Source organism: Vulpes lagopus, chromosome 21 (assembly GCF_018345385.1).
Source record: "Vulpes lagopus strain Blue_001 chromosome 21, ASM1834538v1, whole genome shotgun sequence".
NCBI lineage: Eukaryota > Metazoa > Chordata > Mammalia > Carnivora > Canidae > Vulpes > Vulpes lagopus.
In genome coordinates, this window is record NC_054844.1 from 18,637,392 (window position 1) to 18,653,483 (window position 16,092).

Consider the following 16,092-nt stretch of genomic DNA (forward strand, 5'->3'; position numbering starts at 1 on the left):
AAATTTTCTGATGCTTTTCATATGGTATCATTTTTCATAGAGGATTTCCCTTTGCTTTTTTACCTACCAGTCCAGAACCACTTTAAATGAAGTTTAAGTGTTGAGCTCCTTGACCCTCCAACAGATGGTGCAGTGTTTAGGTGCATGTTCAAGAGAGGGCTTGTTTACTTCCAGATTATTTTATAGATACAGTTCTTTGTAGTGGGTAAATTATTAATGTCCCCTCTCTTAAAAAGTTCTTGATTTTGACTTCTGTTTCCCCAGTTCCACAAGACCACCAAAAGCACTGCTTAACCTTTCAACTGGAATGGCCACTATACTCGTAGGGTAAGTATGCTTTGAGTGCCTTTGCTTATATGTCCGACTTGTTTTCTTCTAGATCTTATTCCAACAAATTCTGGGGTATCTTGTAACCTCTTTGATGTCTTTGAGAAGAATCTTGTCTATAATCCTATGTTTATCATTGATACCCTGAATTACATGTGGCATCATTTTCCTACTTTTTTCTTCATCTTCAAATTAAGAAGGACACCTGTAATTCCAAAACATATGATAAAATTGAGTGTTAGGGAAATATGGCCAAAGTGACATCAATATCCTAGCTCATAAGACTATTTTAATTACAAAGTTTCACAAACATTTTATTTTATTTTAAAGATTTTATTTATTTATTCATGAGAGACACAGAGATAGAGACAGAGGCATAGGCAGAGGGAGAAGCAAGCTTCCTATGGGGAGCCTGATGTGGAACTTGATCCCAGGACCCCTGGATCATGCCTTGAGCCTAAGGCAGATACTCAACCGCTGAGCCACCCAGGGGTCCCTTCACAAACGTTTTAATCATGCATATCTGTTTTTCATAAGAATTATAAGATTTCCTCCTAGGAATTGCCAAAATGTCAATCATAATTTAAAATGCCAAAAAACCCCTAAGATACTGAAATGTAAAGTTTCCTTAGGAAAGCAGTGAGTAAACTATCATATAGTTTATTAAACTGTCATGTGTAATTATTAGTGTTCACATTTGGAATTTTAGGCATTCTTATTAGCTCTTCATGAATGTTTTTAGATCATTGCATGGTTATATTCAATGAATTCTCTTTCTCTTTTTTTAATTAAATGTAATCCATCCACTCAAAAAGCTCAAATGTAACATTTTATCCTCTATTTTTAAAAATTTAAATTTTTATTAGTAGCTACAGATGAAGTAAATGGAATTTTGAGAGGAATTTCCACTATCTACTTCTAATGGGCAAAATACCATGCTACCTGGACACAGCAGAAAACTGGGAGGCTACTTACTATAATAACAAGTGGGGATTAAGGTAGGAGATTGGATTTACCACTGCTTTTGAATATCACATATGGTAAACTCCAAAGGTACTGTCTCTTTTAGTAACATTTTAGCACAAGGTTGTCTCACATGGAAGCATATTGTAAATGTTACATGATTCCCAATATAGCATCAGACTACAGTCCTGGAAAAGCTTCTATTTATATCTCTTAAAAACAGTTTTTATCAGGAAGTGTTTTGCCCTCCCAACCAGCCTTCTCATAACCTTCTTGAGAGTACCTTCTCCGAAAAGACACAGGGGACCTAGAGTTTACTTGTCAAAATAAAATGTGTGAGAGATGATTAAAAAATATAATGAGGACTTAAAAAGGATGAAGTAGTATCATCAGCTGTCATAGAACCCCAAACTGAGAAATCTGAACCAAGACACGACATTCATTTAAAACAAATCTTACTCTGCAGTGGGCTCTTGAGAGCATTTAGTCTTTGAGATTTTCTTGCTTGGTACTGGTCAGCTCTTTTAAATTTTGCCTATTGATTCCCTTAAATAAAACTGAAGTCAGCTGCTTATATTATAAGGATACATTTGTTCCAAATACATCATGTCTTGACTTAGTAAGAAAAAAACTGCACTTTTGTGACACTTAGTAGGCCCTTTTGGACTTAAATAGAATAAAAGCCATCAGTCAAAATCTGCTGGTTCCTGATAACCATAATTTTACAAGGAATGTAAGCAGAATTTATTTAAAATAAGCACTTGCACCAATATTTGTTTCTGACTTTTTTCTTTGTACTTATCTCTGTTTTCCTTTCTTTTAGAATGATGGTTTAAGAATCACACATCTTTTTTGGGGCACCTGGGTGGCTTAGTGGTGGAGTGTCTGCCTTCTGCTCAGGGTGTGATTGTGGGGTCCAGGGATTGAATCCCTCATCAGGCTCTCCACAGGGAGCCGGCTTCTCCCTCTGCTTGTGTCTCTGCCTCTCTCTGTGTCTCTCATGAATAAATAAATACAATCTTAAAAAAAAAAAAGAATTGCACATCTTTTGGATTTAGGGATGATTTGAATGGGGTGTAATAGAATATCTAAACTCTTGGAATTTTTGTTCATCAAAAATGTTTGAAATAAAGCATCTAAAATATATCAAAAGGCAAATGTGAAAACAGACTACAAATATCCCTGTAGGTTTTTATATTTAAGTCAGCATGATTAAACATTAAGCAAGGGGAAAATACCAAGGGAATAAAGAGTTAAATTCTGAGCCCAGTTAGGATTGAATATGCATGTGCTAGAGATTTCCAGTGAAAGATGTGTGCCTTATGCATGAAAAACAGCTGGGAAGAGGGGCTGAACAAGAGAAACCACTTGGGAAGAGAGGTTACATGATGTATGAGCTAGTGAACTTTCAGCATGTAGAAAATGCATAACCATTCTTAAGAATCACATAAAATTAAAGATTGATGCTCAGGCCAGAGTAAACTCTTTCAGGGCTAGAGAGAGTGGATTGGTATGACATTTCTATTTTTTTACTTCCCTGTTCCTCATTCTGCCTTACTGGTCTAATTTGACTATAACCATAGTATTTAACATTGTATTAAGAGCTTTCCATGTTCCAGGCATGCTTTAATGTATCAATTCTTTTTTTTTTTTTTTTTAGATTTTATTTACCTATTCATGAGAGACACAGAGAGAGAGAGGCAGAGACACAGGCAGAGGGAGGAGCAGGCTCCCTATGGGGAGCCGGATGCAGGACTCAATCCCAGGACCCTGGGATCATGACCTGAGCAGAAGGCAGATCCTCAACCACTGACTCACCCAGGTGCCCCATGTATCAACTCTTTAAATCTTCTTAACAAACCATGAGGCAGAAACTATTTTAGAGATAAGGAAACTAAAGGTGAAGGTGAAGTTCTTTGAGCAAGATCAAATGGCTGTCAGTGGTGACTTAGCTCCAGAGTCTGTTCCTCCACCACTTGCATCAGACTCCTGACAACATATGCACCTAGTCTCTGGGACTGGGAGACCACATAGGGTGACTTGCAGGATCTTAAATTGCTTAGAATCTCTAGGATATTTAAGATTTGGAGATCCTTTTGGACTTAGTGAACTAAATCTCATTTGCTTTTACGCTTTCTGACTTTAAAAAATAAAGATTCCCTTCATGTTCCATTTTCCAGAAAAAAAAACCCCACCTTTTTTAAGGGTGAGAGAGGCAGAGGGAAAGGGAGAAGCAGGGCTCAAACTCACGACCCTGAGATCATGACCTAAGCTAAAATCAAGAGTCAGATACATAACCAACTGACTCACCGAGGCACCGAGGAAAAACATTTTATAGACAACTGTGAAATATATTTCTATGTTCCTGGTACTATTTGAAACATTTGTCATTAATTCTTGAGGGAATTTGATGTTAGTAATATTATTTCCATGTTAATAAATATCAGTGCAGATCTGGGATTTAAACTGAGTTTGTTTGTTTTTATTTCAAAGCAAGCATTCTCTTGCAAATTATTACAAAGAAAAGTTAAGGTTATTTTGATTATAAATGACATAATGTTTATAATATTGAATACCTCCAGGGGAAGCTATCTGAATAAATCTGTATCTAGAGGTAGAATCTGACTATTGGCCAATCTGAGGAAATCCCCAGCTGGTACGTTGAGGGACCATTCATTTGAAGATGAAAGAATTATCAGGAGATTCCTGTAGGGATACTATTCCCATATCTTCCTCTATCTTAAGGAGAAAAAAACAAACCAAGAGGGTATATTGGCCTACACTTAAATTCAGAAGATAAGGACCCTCTGCTTTCTGGAATAGATGCCATTTCTGATAATACTATTTTCTCAGCGAAGAGATGCTCATAGGAAACACACTAGTAGTGGTCTTAATTATGCTCAGAAATAAGGACGCTTGGGTGGCTCAGTGGTTGAGCATCTGCCTTTGGCCCAGGTCTTGATCCTGGAATCCTGGGATGCAGTCCGCAAAAGGCTCCCTGCATGGAGCCTGCTTCTCCCTCTGCCTATGTCTCTGCCTCTTTCTGTGTGTCACTCATGAATAAATAAAATAAAATCTTAAAAAAATATGCTCAGAAATATACAGTATCTTCACACACACTCCACACACACACACACATACACACACACGCACGCACACGGAAGTGCTAAGACAGCAAGAAAAGAAAAATTCAGGTAATTTTCAGAAGATTATTTGAAATCCAAAGAGACTCAATACACTTGAACTCTAAGCATGCTGTTCCCTGGAAAGTGGTTGGGCAGAAATGAGGAACAACTCTGACCATGATGAGAAAGAGTGGTATGAATTATATTGGATTGATTTGGTGGCAGCAGCTCATCACTTACACAAATGGAGTAAAAATGGAGGTAAAAATAGAGTTGCTAGAGCCCTAAAGGCAAAACTGATGATGAGGCAAAACTGTTGGCTTCTTTGTGTAATATTTGGTGCCAAGCTTATAGTTTCTGGATGGGCAACTGTCCATATCTATCAACAGATTCCTAGCTTGACTTTGGGATCACAGGCCAAGTTGTGATAGGAGCACTGGGCTCTTGCCTTCTCAGCAGATAATGAGGTGCAAATGCAAAGGGGAGACCTTAGAACTAACCATATTATGTCTCTTCAAAATAAATGATATCATCAGAAGAAAAGCACAATATCAGTTACCAGGCATGGCTCTTTACCTCAGGAAGTTCCCGAAGGCTTCTAGGTCTGGCATATGGTAAGCATGTTAATGTGTGTGAAAAATGTTAGTTGTTGAAATGTTTCATAATGGTATGACTAATTATAAACAAATTAATGTTTTTCTACACCTTCCATTAACTGTAATCAATAAAATCCAAACCAACAAGTAGGTCCAATTATCCTATCCCATGTCAGCTTGAATAGGACAGAGCCAGAGACCTGGAAGCAGCTTTAATGTATATGTTAAAAGGCTATAAATCAGTAATAACATGACCATCTGGGGACTACTATGCTGGAATGATTGTTTACATTCCAAATTACCTTTCATTGAACAGGCATAATGATTAGGTACCATATAGCAGTAACTGTGCTGGGATTATTAATAAATGATTAAGACACACAATCTTTCAGGAAAGTTGTGTTCTAGTGGGACAGATAAGAAAACGAGTAACTTGGACACAAGTTCTAAGGCAGCACAAAGTTGGTGAGCTCAATCCAGATCAATCAGAGAAGGAAAAGACATCTGAACATGTCTTGGAGAATGAAGGCTGACAATGAAGGGGAAAAGGGTATTCAAAGCACATGGGAAGGAAGAGAAAATGAACAGTTTGAAAGAGCCTGATGTATATGGGGAATATTTTTTTTAAAGAAGATTTTATTTATTTGAGAGAAAGCATGAGCAGGAGGAAGGGGAGAGGGAGAAGTAGACTCCCCACTGAGTGGGGATTCTAATGTCAGGCTGGGTCCTGGGAATCCAGGATCACGATCTGAGACAAAGGCAGACACTTAACTGACTCAACCCCCCAAGCCCCCCTTACAGGGAATCTTAAGCAGTTTGGTATTTCTTTATGGCGAAGTGCAAAAGCAGGAGCAGGTTAAAAGTATTACGATCAGAGAGGGATGTGAAGAATATACAATGGAGGACATTTTTTCCATACTAAGAAGTTTGAATTTTAGTTTTTTGAAGTCATAGGAAACCATTAAAGGGTTTTAAATAGTGTGGTCAACATTTCAGGGTTTGCGATTTAGATTTTTGGGCCTCTCTGGTTGCGGTGGAGAACTTTTTTGAGAGGATAACACTAGAGACTCTGAGAAAGAAATAGAAAAATAAGCAAGTTAGAACTCTAAAAGATTTATTGGCTAAAATGACACAGAGCACCATACCAGGTGGCATGTCTTAAAATGATAGCAGTGCATGGATATGTGTTTGAGGTTTGGGGATTACACAAAGATTACTGTCAACTTCCTGAATTATTCATAAACTGTATCTACTTTTCATTAAGTGACACATATAAATGGCCAACAATAAGGTGCTACAGCTTAGCCAGTTTGCTGACAGAGATGCTGGCCATACCAAACTGTTATTTGCTCCCCACTCATGTGAGTGTCTAGGCTTCTGCTCACATTGCTTTGTTCCACTTGAGTGTTCTTTTTCCCTTGTCTGCTTAGAAAACTCCATTAATATTCCAAATCTAACCTCCTATGACACTTCTTCCCTAAAGCCTTCTTTTCCCTCCCTTGACCACGTGACTACTTGTAGGTACTTGCATTGTAATGTTACCTCTTACTGATTCCTTACTGAAAGCCAGGCACAATGCAAAATGCTTTCACAGACATATGCTCTTACAATAACTTTACAATTTACCCCAGATTACAGATGGAGAGACGGAGATTTTCACTGACATGCTATAACTTGTTCAAGGTCTGGGGGTTAGAAAGTGAAAACCAAGGTTTAAATCTTGGTATATCAACCTCCCACATTTATGGGGTTTCACTAATGCCAAACTGTTCTATTTCTTCCTTAACTTATTATATACTGTAAGAAATTTGAGAACCAAAATATCATCTGCCCCCATGATGTTTGGCAAGTAAATAGAGGGTGTTCAAAACTATTGTTTGAATGCATGAGTGTTTAGAGCAATACCACTGTGCCAAGTAGTTCTTCAGTACCTAGAATTCAATATGATTGCAATGGGCAACATAGTGTCAAATCTGCCGATTTTAAAAATACACTGAAACATAATGTCTACCAAGTTCATCAATGTTGTTGCAAATGGCAAGATTCCTTTTTTTTTTAAGGCTGAATAATATTTTATTGTATGTATGTATCACACTTTTTTTATCCATTTATCTCTCAATGGATATTTGGGTTTTTTTCATAACTTGGCCTCTATTAATAATGCTGCAATGAACATGGACATGCGGATACCCCTTTGAGATCACAATTTCATTTTTTTTGAATATTTGCTCAGAAGTAGAATTGCTATATGATATAGTAGTTCTAGTTTTAATTTTTGAGGACCCTCCATACTATTTTCTGTAGTGGCTGCACCATTTTGCATTCCCAACAACAGTGTACAGGGTTCCAATTTAGCATTACAGTAAGAGACATGTCAGTTACAGAAGAACAAATACTGCATGAGTCTGCTAATATGAAATGTTTAAAATAGTCAAACTTCTAAAAGCAGAACATTGAATGAAGGTTGCCAGGATATGAAGGGAGAGGAAAATGGGGAGTTCTTATCCATTGGGTATAAAGTTATAGTTACATAAGTAACTTATACTATAAGTATAAGTTCTAGAGGTCGCTGTTCAACATGGTGCCTATAGTTAATAATACAATATTGTGCACTTGAAAATTTATTAAGTGTACCCTCATGTTCAGTTCCCATGTTGAGTGTTGTTACCACACAAAAACAAAACAAAACAAAGCAAAACAAAAACAAAGGAACACAAAGTAACTTTGGGAGGTGGTGGATACATTGATACCTTGGGTGTATGTTTATGTCTAAACTCATCAAATTATATATATTAAATATATAAATATGCATGCATTTAAAAATATACCTATTATACCTCAATAAAGCTGTAAAAAATACACTAAAGCAAACATGACAAAATCTGAATTAGGTATAGAATCTCATGAAAGCAATAAACAGTATAATGGCGTATAATGGAGATCTTTTTAACGACAGGGTTGTCTGAAAAATGATAAGTTTATCGCAAACACTGTCAAGAATCTGAAAATATTGGATAAAATCACTAAGAGAAAACACCAATTATGATATTAGTTGATGAAAGTGCATTATGCTGGAAAACATTAAAATTTAACTTATATCTTTATATGAATTAATATATAAATACGGCTTTTAAAAATTCAATTTACTATGTCTGCATTTAAGTGCCTAGTAGATGACAGTTGCAACTATGATTGTGTCTCCTGCAGTACAGTCTATTATATGACAAATACAAATCTGGTTCTGTTTACTAAATGGGGCCTACCATATAAACAGTTATGCATATGACTGTGCCTACTGTCTAAGAATTACATATAAGACCACTACAAATATGAATGTGCTAAACTTATTGCTATTAAGAAGTTAAAACTTTGTAAAAGATGTTAATCTTGTAAAGTAATAGAAGTACTAAATTTGACTATAGTTGTGTCACACCCCATCCTGAAGCCATATAAAGTAGCATGGAGAAGTTGAACAAACTTGCAGAAACATAAAAATCTTTAACATAGTTAGGGCAGAGTGGGTGGCTTCATTTGACTAGTGGATAAATTATAGGGAATGGTATGTCAGGAAGGGCAAGAGGGAGACAGGTAGGGTCACAGAGAATGATATATAGCATACTAATGAATTTGAACTTTATCTCGTCAGATGTCACTCAAAAATTTTATGGTGTGGGAGAGGTGGTGGTAGTGTGTGTGAAGTTAGTTTTTCCTTATAGAAAATGTGTCTAAGACATGGAGATTTGAAGATGGAGGGTAGGTGAGAAAACTTTAACTGGGAGAAAGATAAGGAATTTAAGACAGGTGAAGTAGAAAAGGAAATGAAAATTCAGGTATCAGGAATGTTAAAAAGGTAAATTCTAGTGATCTTAAGGACTAATTATAAATGGTTTCTGAGAAAGAGGAAGCAATCTCAGATGACTTCTGGATTTCTGACTTGATCACCTTGGTAGGTCAGGTTATTACTCACTTATGAATAAAATACAAAAGAAGCAGGTGTGGGTGGAGGGGGGGAACGAGGCATTGATATAATTCTGCTGGATGTGAAAAGTCCAAGCTCTGGAATTAAACAGATCTGAGTGCACTTCAGGTTGTTGTTGACTGTGGAAACTTGGGTGAGTAGTTGTTGAAGAAATCAAGTCAAATTGAGGCAGATATTAATTGCTTTCCTTTAGAAATAGGTACTGTAATCAAGTTACTTGATAAAACATTGAATAATTGAGGAAGAAATAAAGTTAATAAGATCCTTTTACTGAGCCTTTAACACTAGGTAGTATATGTCCAGTCTATTTTCACTAGCTATCTCTGTAGACTAATATTTAAAGAAATCCAATTTTACAGTGTCAGTCTTATGAAACCCTTGTCAATTAGCTATTTGACATATTATAAAATCACTACTGTCTATGTTAATATTGGTAGACTGGTGTAATATAACACTGCTAAACAAATCTGTGTAATCTCTAGAAGAGTAGTAAACAAATGAATTGTGATTTGAAAATATATTTTAGTTGTAGTGCAATATAAAACTATAAATATCACCCTTTGCCCTCAAGTGAAGACCAGGCAGATAGATGGACAAACATAACAACAAAACTCCAGATTCTTGCAGAGAACAATAAATGGAAATTAGAAAATTCTATTCTTACAATAATTTCCTCCTTTTCCAGTAAGTGATAGTAGAATAGATACAAAGAAATAGACGATTGTCTTGAAATATTTATACAAAAAATCATTACAAAGTCAACATTTGAAATAGCAAGACGGAGGAATTTGTCCTAAAAGCCTATTTGATCAGGCAAGAGCAGGTAGTGGAGTTCTCATTAAGTGTGTGGTAACTGGAAAAAAGAGAGCTTTATGGAAGACTAGATTCCTTTTAATTGGAACAGGCCCCTGTGGAAAATGAAGTACGTCACTGAAGTTGTCCTCTAGATTATCCGTGGCTTTGAGGCTAGACTACTCAATGAAGCAACTGTTTTCTTATTTCATTAATTCTTCTGAAAAATAAACTTGCTCTGTATTCTCTGGAAACAAAAACTGTAAAAATTGTGTTTTCAAGGGGAAGTGAATGCATATGCTATGAATTAATTTGTCTGCAAGTCTGGAAAATATTACTGAATGTGGTGAACATTGATCAGTTTCAACAACAACAACAAGGAGCCCAAGATCAGCAGTGAATGAGAAAAAATCTTAGAGGGAGATTTGATTTCAGCACCTCTTTGTGACCAATAAGTTGCTACCAACGGAATAAACCATTCGGCACGTAGTAGGACTTCACGTATTCATTGAATGATGCAATATTTTGGAAAACAAGTAAAATGTAGTAGTACATTAAGCTAAATAGGTGGCATTTAACTATTTTTTATTCACAGGAGTCTGCTCTTTGGCTGTTGTCCCATTTATTTGGTCATGATTTTTATGCAGCCATTAGGCGTCATTTGATCTTGTTTCAGAACTTACAGCATATCTGGTATGACATATTAGAAAGACACTTTGCATTTATAATCATGTACTTACGTCAGAAATGTATGATGAGCTTATGAAATACCAAAATGACTTGTCATTTTCCTTTTGTTTCACTGTGAAGCCTTTTCCCTTCCCAAATGGTAAAAACTATAAATTTGGTAGAGTGGATGTGTATGAGTGAAATGTGTGTGTGTTTGTCTGTGTGTGTGTGTGTGTTTTCTAGGTTGAGCAAGTTCATATAACTCTCTATATTGTAATATTCCTTTGGGCTCTTAAGGAACATTCTAAGCAATCATTTTCAGGATGCAAAATGAGGGCTTTGTGTCCTGTACATAATTGATGAATTATGGTTTATTGAATAATTTTTAACTACAGTGATTGTACAGCTGAAGTTAGAGCTTTAAAATATTTTATCATCCTTGCCCTGAATGTGCTCAATATTGAAAATGAAATTTAATGAGATAATGTGTAAGTTTCTCATCTGTCAAATATATAGCAATCATTCTCATTGTTTCTGATAGGACAGCCTTATTCCCTATGACTCATGTGTCCCTCACTTCCCTCATTCACACCAGTTTATATTCCTTTTAGGCTACATTATTCTTTTCTGTCAAAAGCCTAGGCAAAATAAAAGCAAACAGTGACCTAATTTCATTTAAGCACAATTCTTATATCAGAAAGCATGAGAGACATTTAAATGAGGAGGGAAAAAAAATCAACCTTGATCTGACAGTTGTTTGACAAAATAGGAAAGTGAATTTGAAAGTTCATGGGGCCTTGAAATAGTAGTCATATATTATTGTTCCCAGCTTCTCAAAAAAAAATTTTTTTCTCAGAACCAGGAGTTAAACTTATCAAAGCAGGTGGTCCTTGCTCTCTAGTTTCTTGATCTTATGAAACATGTAGATAAAACCTAAGCCACAGAGTGTCTCAAGTATTCCGGTTCTGTAACCATTAAGGTGCTTTACAACCCTGAATTTCTGTGATTTCACGTGGAAGCCTTGAAATTGATCTGACCACCATCATGTCTACAGCTGTCTGTGAACAGCAAAAATTATGGTGGGATTTGGGATTTCAGTATATCTGTTTTGAAATCAAACAGTAATGTGACTATAGATATATAAATTTGCAGTAATTATAGATGATACAGCATAGACTTTCTTAAGTACAACCCGAGGAGGAAAAGTAACTTAGCTAAACTGAATAGTTTGGGAAAGTCTATTTTGTTTATTGGCACTAAGGAGTGAAAGAGGTAAGATGGAACAGAAATATTCTCCTTCCGCCCCCACCACCATGGGACTGCAAAGTAATAAGAAATGCATATTTGGTCATCTTCTCTGGTTCCTAATATAAAGCTCCCAATACTCTTGGAATTCCCTGAATCATAAAGGTGAGAGGAGAATCTGTTATTCATAACAAACCCATTTCATCCACCCCTTGTATGCTAGTGAGGTGGACTCTTGGTGGGCTTCTAGGTAGCTTCAGCATGGGGGCAGGTTGACAGAGGAACCAACCAGATGATTGGAGGGTTGGGGCTTTCATCTCTACCCTGCCCACCTCCATGAGGGGAGAGGACCTGTAGATGGAGTTAATCACGAATGGCTGTTGATCTAATCAATCATGCCTAGGTGATGAAACTTCCATAAATACCCTAAACAATGGGGTTCAGAGAGCTCTGGTCTGGTGAACACATCTTGGTGCTGTAAAAGTGGAAGTATTCAGGAAAGGTCTAGAAGCTCTGTGTCCTTCTCCCCAAACTTACCTGTGCATCTCTTCCATTTGGCTGTTTCTGAGTTGTATCATTTTTAATAAACTGGTAATAGTAAGTAAACTGTCTTCCTGGGTTCTTTGGGCTTTCCTAGCAAATTATCTAACATGGGGAGGGGTTCATGGGAACCCCTGATTTATAGCTAGTCAGAAGTTAAGGATACTTGGTCGGTCTTGTGACTGATGTCTGAAGTGGGAGGCATTCTTGTAGGACTGAGCCCTTAACCCGTGGGATCTGCACTAACACTAGGTTGTTGAATTAAATTATTAGAATTAAATTATATGGCACCAAGTTAGTGGTTCAGAGTTGGATAATTGCTTGGTGTAGGAACCCTAGCTCTGTATTTTGTGTCAGAAGTGTATGTGTAGTACCCCTCCACCACTGCACAACTAATAACTAATTTCTGCCAATACTTCCTAGACATTTTGTAAATCTGGCTTTTCTTTTTATTTTCCATTTCTGCAGTCACTATCCTGGTTCGGTCTCTCACCCTTTCTTCACTGTCAATATAAATTCACACTTCTCATCAGTTATCTCTTTTTTCTAGAATGCTCCTTTCTTCCAAATTAACTTCTATCTTCTTGAACCTGCATTTGTAGCATTAAGTCCCATATTGGACACATAGTATGAGATCAATTGCAAAGGAAAGAAGGGACAAACATAAAAGAAGAGAAGAGGGGCCCCTGGGTGACTCAGCGGTTGGGCGTCTGCCTTCGGCTCAGGGTGTGATCCCGGAGTCCCAGGATCGAATCCCACATCAGGCTCCCTGCATGGACCCTGCTTCTCCTTCTGCCTGTGTCTCTGCCTCTCTCTCTGTGTGTGTCTCTCATGAATGAATAAATAAAATTAAAAAAAAAAGAAAAAGAAAAAGAAAAGAAGAGAAGAAAGAGCAGGGGTATGTATGTACTAATTTCCAGATTTTTAAAATAATTACAAATAGTAACCTCTTTAAATACAAGGGACAAGGGTCTCAGTAGCTGAGCGACTATCCTCCCTGTTTCTATAACTTACAAAATAAACATTGGTTTTACAATCATAATTCATTTGATCCTCCCAAATGAATAGATTTTGGTGATATTGCCATTTTTAAAGCTATAGAAAAAGAAACTCAAGAAATTCATGAAGCTAGGAAGAAAACCAGGATGTGAATCAGTCTAATCAACACAAATTTGGATTTTCTGTTACCATAGTCAGAACTGGCTACATAATTTGTGGGGCCTGGTACAAAATAAAAATGTGGGGTACCTTGCTCAAAAGTACTGAGAATTTCAAGGCAATGACAGGAGAGGCCAAACTGAGGCCCCTTCTGTGTGGGGGCTATGTGCAACTGCACAGGTTGTATGCAACTGCACAGGTTATATGCCCATGAAGCTGGTCCTGACCATGCTCTCCCATGATTCTATGGGGCTCTTTTTTTGAGTGCTAAGAAGGGGTTGGCAGCTCATTGATTAAAGGCAAACTCTGCCTTGTCAAACAAGGAGAACAAGAATTAGCATAACACACCAAGCACTGAGGGTGTTTTGAGTGTCTTCTTAATCCTCACAATAGCCTTGCATCTTCTGAGATGCAACATCTTCACCATCCGGCTCAGTCTCATGCCTTTCATAGTGTCAACTCCTCTGAGAAAGACTTTAAAGGCTATCCCTCTACTTGGATGAATCATTGCCCTCCTACGTGTTCACATTGTACCCTCTGCTGGCTCCAGTATGTCACCTGTGATGATTTTGCTTTCTTACCTGATATAAGAATAAATTGAGACTGAGTCACATAGCTAGGAAATAAATGTTGTTGTTGAGATAATTAAGGTTTATAGCTCCTTTCACTGCTAATCCAGTATTCTGTTCTGCTACTCTAACCTGTTCAGGGTTACTTGATCAACTAAAGTGTTCAGCATTGGCCACTTTTACCATCTCACTTTACTTTTATCCCCACAGAAGAAGTGCAGAGGGTTGAGGAGGTGGTATCTGGTTCTCCAGGTGAATCATAACACAATTGCAGATATGCAGATCTTACCTAGACATTGTGATCTGGTGAAGGTATAACTCAGTGCATGTGAGGGTAAGTATACTCCTTTATCTCTCCAAAACTGGGATTAAAAAAATAAACCAGGAGGAACCATTCTTCTAAGAATAATACCTAACAAGCTATTGCTTGCATCTGAAAAGAGGCAAAAACCCTATGCATTCCAAGAAGCTTGGAGACAATATTAGCATTCTTTACAAGATTTGGTTTGCCAAAAAGCTAAATGCTTTTAGTGTCATAGTGGGACTGCTCTATTGGCAAAATAAACATTGTACTGTGATGTAATATCAAATTTTTAAGGGCTTGACTTCACAATTTAAATTTTAAAATACATTTAAAAATATAATGCATATACTTCTACCTTTAAATATGAAAATTAATATACAGAACAACACAGCAAAGCTTAATGTTCTGCATATAACAGAAGACATACAATAGGCAAAAATTAGCTCCTTGAAGTATGATAACTACTGATATATGACTAAGATGAACAGTTTTGAATGGTGTAATTGGTTTAATTAATTGAAAATGAGGTAATTGGTTTTTAGAAGGTGTTTAAAAAGTGCAGTTAGAGATCAACATTTTCTAAACCAAATTCAAAAATCTTTGATAATCCTCAAACAGAATAAGGAAGTATTGGTATAAATGAATCTTCTATCCATCATCTAAGGCCATATGAGGTTAAATCAATGAGGCTGTTGTTTTGTAACTGGATGTCATTTTTCCATGAACAGTAGTAAAGCTCATTGTAATACATAACCTAATGTGGAATTTAATTTTAAAATCTTTTAAAAAGTGACTTAGTTATAGACATTTCTCCAGGATATGAGAGGAAACCGTGAAGAATTGAAGGAGATCCTTATGGGCACATCCCAAGGAACCTCATTAACTGTTAAATCACCTCTCTATCGATGATTACTCAGCACTTCCTCTATTGTGGCTAGAGGAGGACTGAGGCACCCTAACTATTAAACCAAGGTGTGCAACTGAGACTGACACATCTAATATGGACAGATTTACTGTGTCTGTCAAGATTAGCTTGGCAAGGGCTTTGGTCCAGATAACATCATTTTTTAACCATTGCTTGCTGGGTATCCTTTCAAAAGCATAGAAATGTTCCCTCCTGTCCTTTTGGCACAATCACTCAGCTTTTCCTTTTCTTTTCTTTTTTATACAGTTGTGAAGGAGGTGATGCTTTGAAAATTTAAATACACATTCTTTTCTGGCTCTTCAAGTATATGACATTTATTCTAGTTGGAACAAGAATTCATCAAACCTGGAGAAGATTAAGACATGTTATTGTAAGGAGGATGATGTAATAACTTCTGACATGGAAAATAAGATTTTTCAAATTCCTCAAGTTTCCTTTCAGTGGATCAAGAACACTAGTGGATGAAGAGAGGAAGAAGTTGAAATTCAGCCAGAAATGTGTGTTCTGATTTTTTTCTTCCTTGGGCTGCTGCTCAAAGACAAAAAAAGAGTAGATAAATGAGAATAAATGAGACCAGAATTGGATGTTTGTGCCCACTTCTCCTTTGAAACTATGAGCCTTTCAAACTATTCCTTCAAACTATTTATCTTATGAAGTAAGTATTGTTCTTCTCATTTTAAAAACAGCTGCAAATAGAGAGGAGCCAGTTTGCTCAAGGTTATTCAGATGGCACAGAACCTGGATTTGAACTCAGGACAGCTGACTAACCACCCTTAACTATAATACTATACTGCCTTTTTGTACTGCCTATGCACACAGCTGCGCTATAAAGAAAGAAAGAAAGAAAGAAAGAAAGAAAGAAAGAAAGAAAGTCAGTAAAATTTTAATAGTTTTCATATA

General features: G+C 36.7%; 1 long non-coding RNA gene across 2 annotated transcripts; it reads left to right on the plus strand.

The window, feature by feature from the left end:
- The first annotated feature begins 262 nt into the window (after positions 1 to 262).
- LOC121480192 lies at positions 263 to 15,819 on the plus strand. 2 transcript variants are annotated; one of them, XR_005984905.1, is made up of 3 exons: positions 263 to 327; positions 14,174 to 14,297; positions 15,439 to 15,819. It is a non-coding gene; the product is annotated as an uncharacterized LOC121480192 (long non-coding RNA). The 2 variants fall into 2 exon arrangements; XR_005984904.1 differs by lacking the exon at positions 263 to 327 and adding an exon at positions 4,909 to 5,029.
- Positions 15,820 to 16,092: the final 273 nt, after the last annotated feature.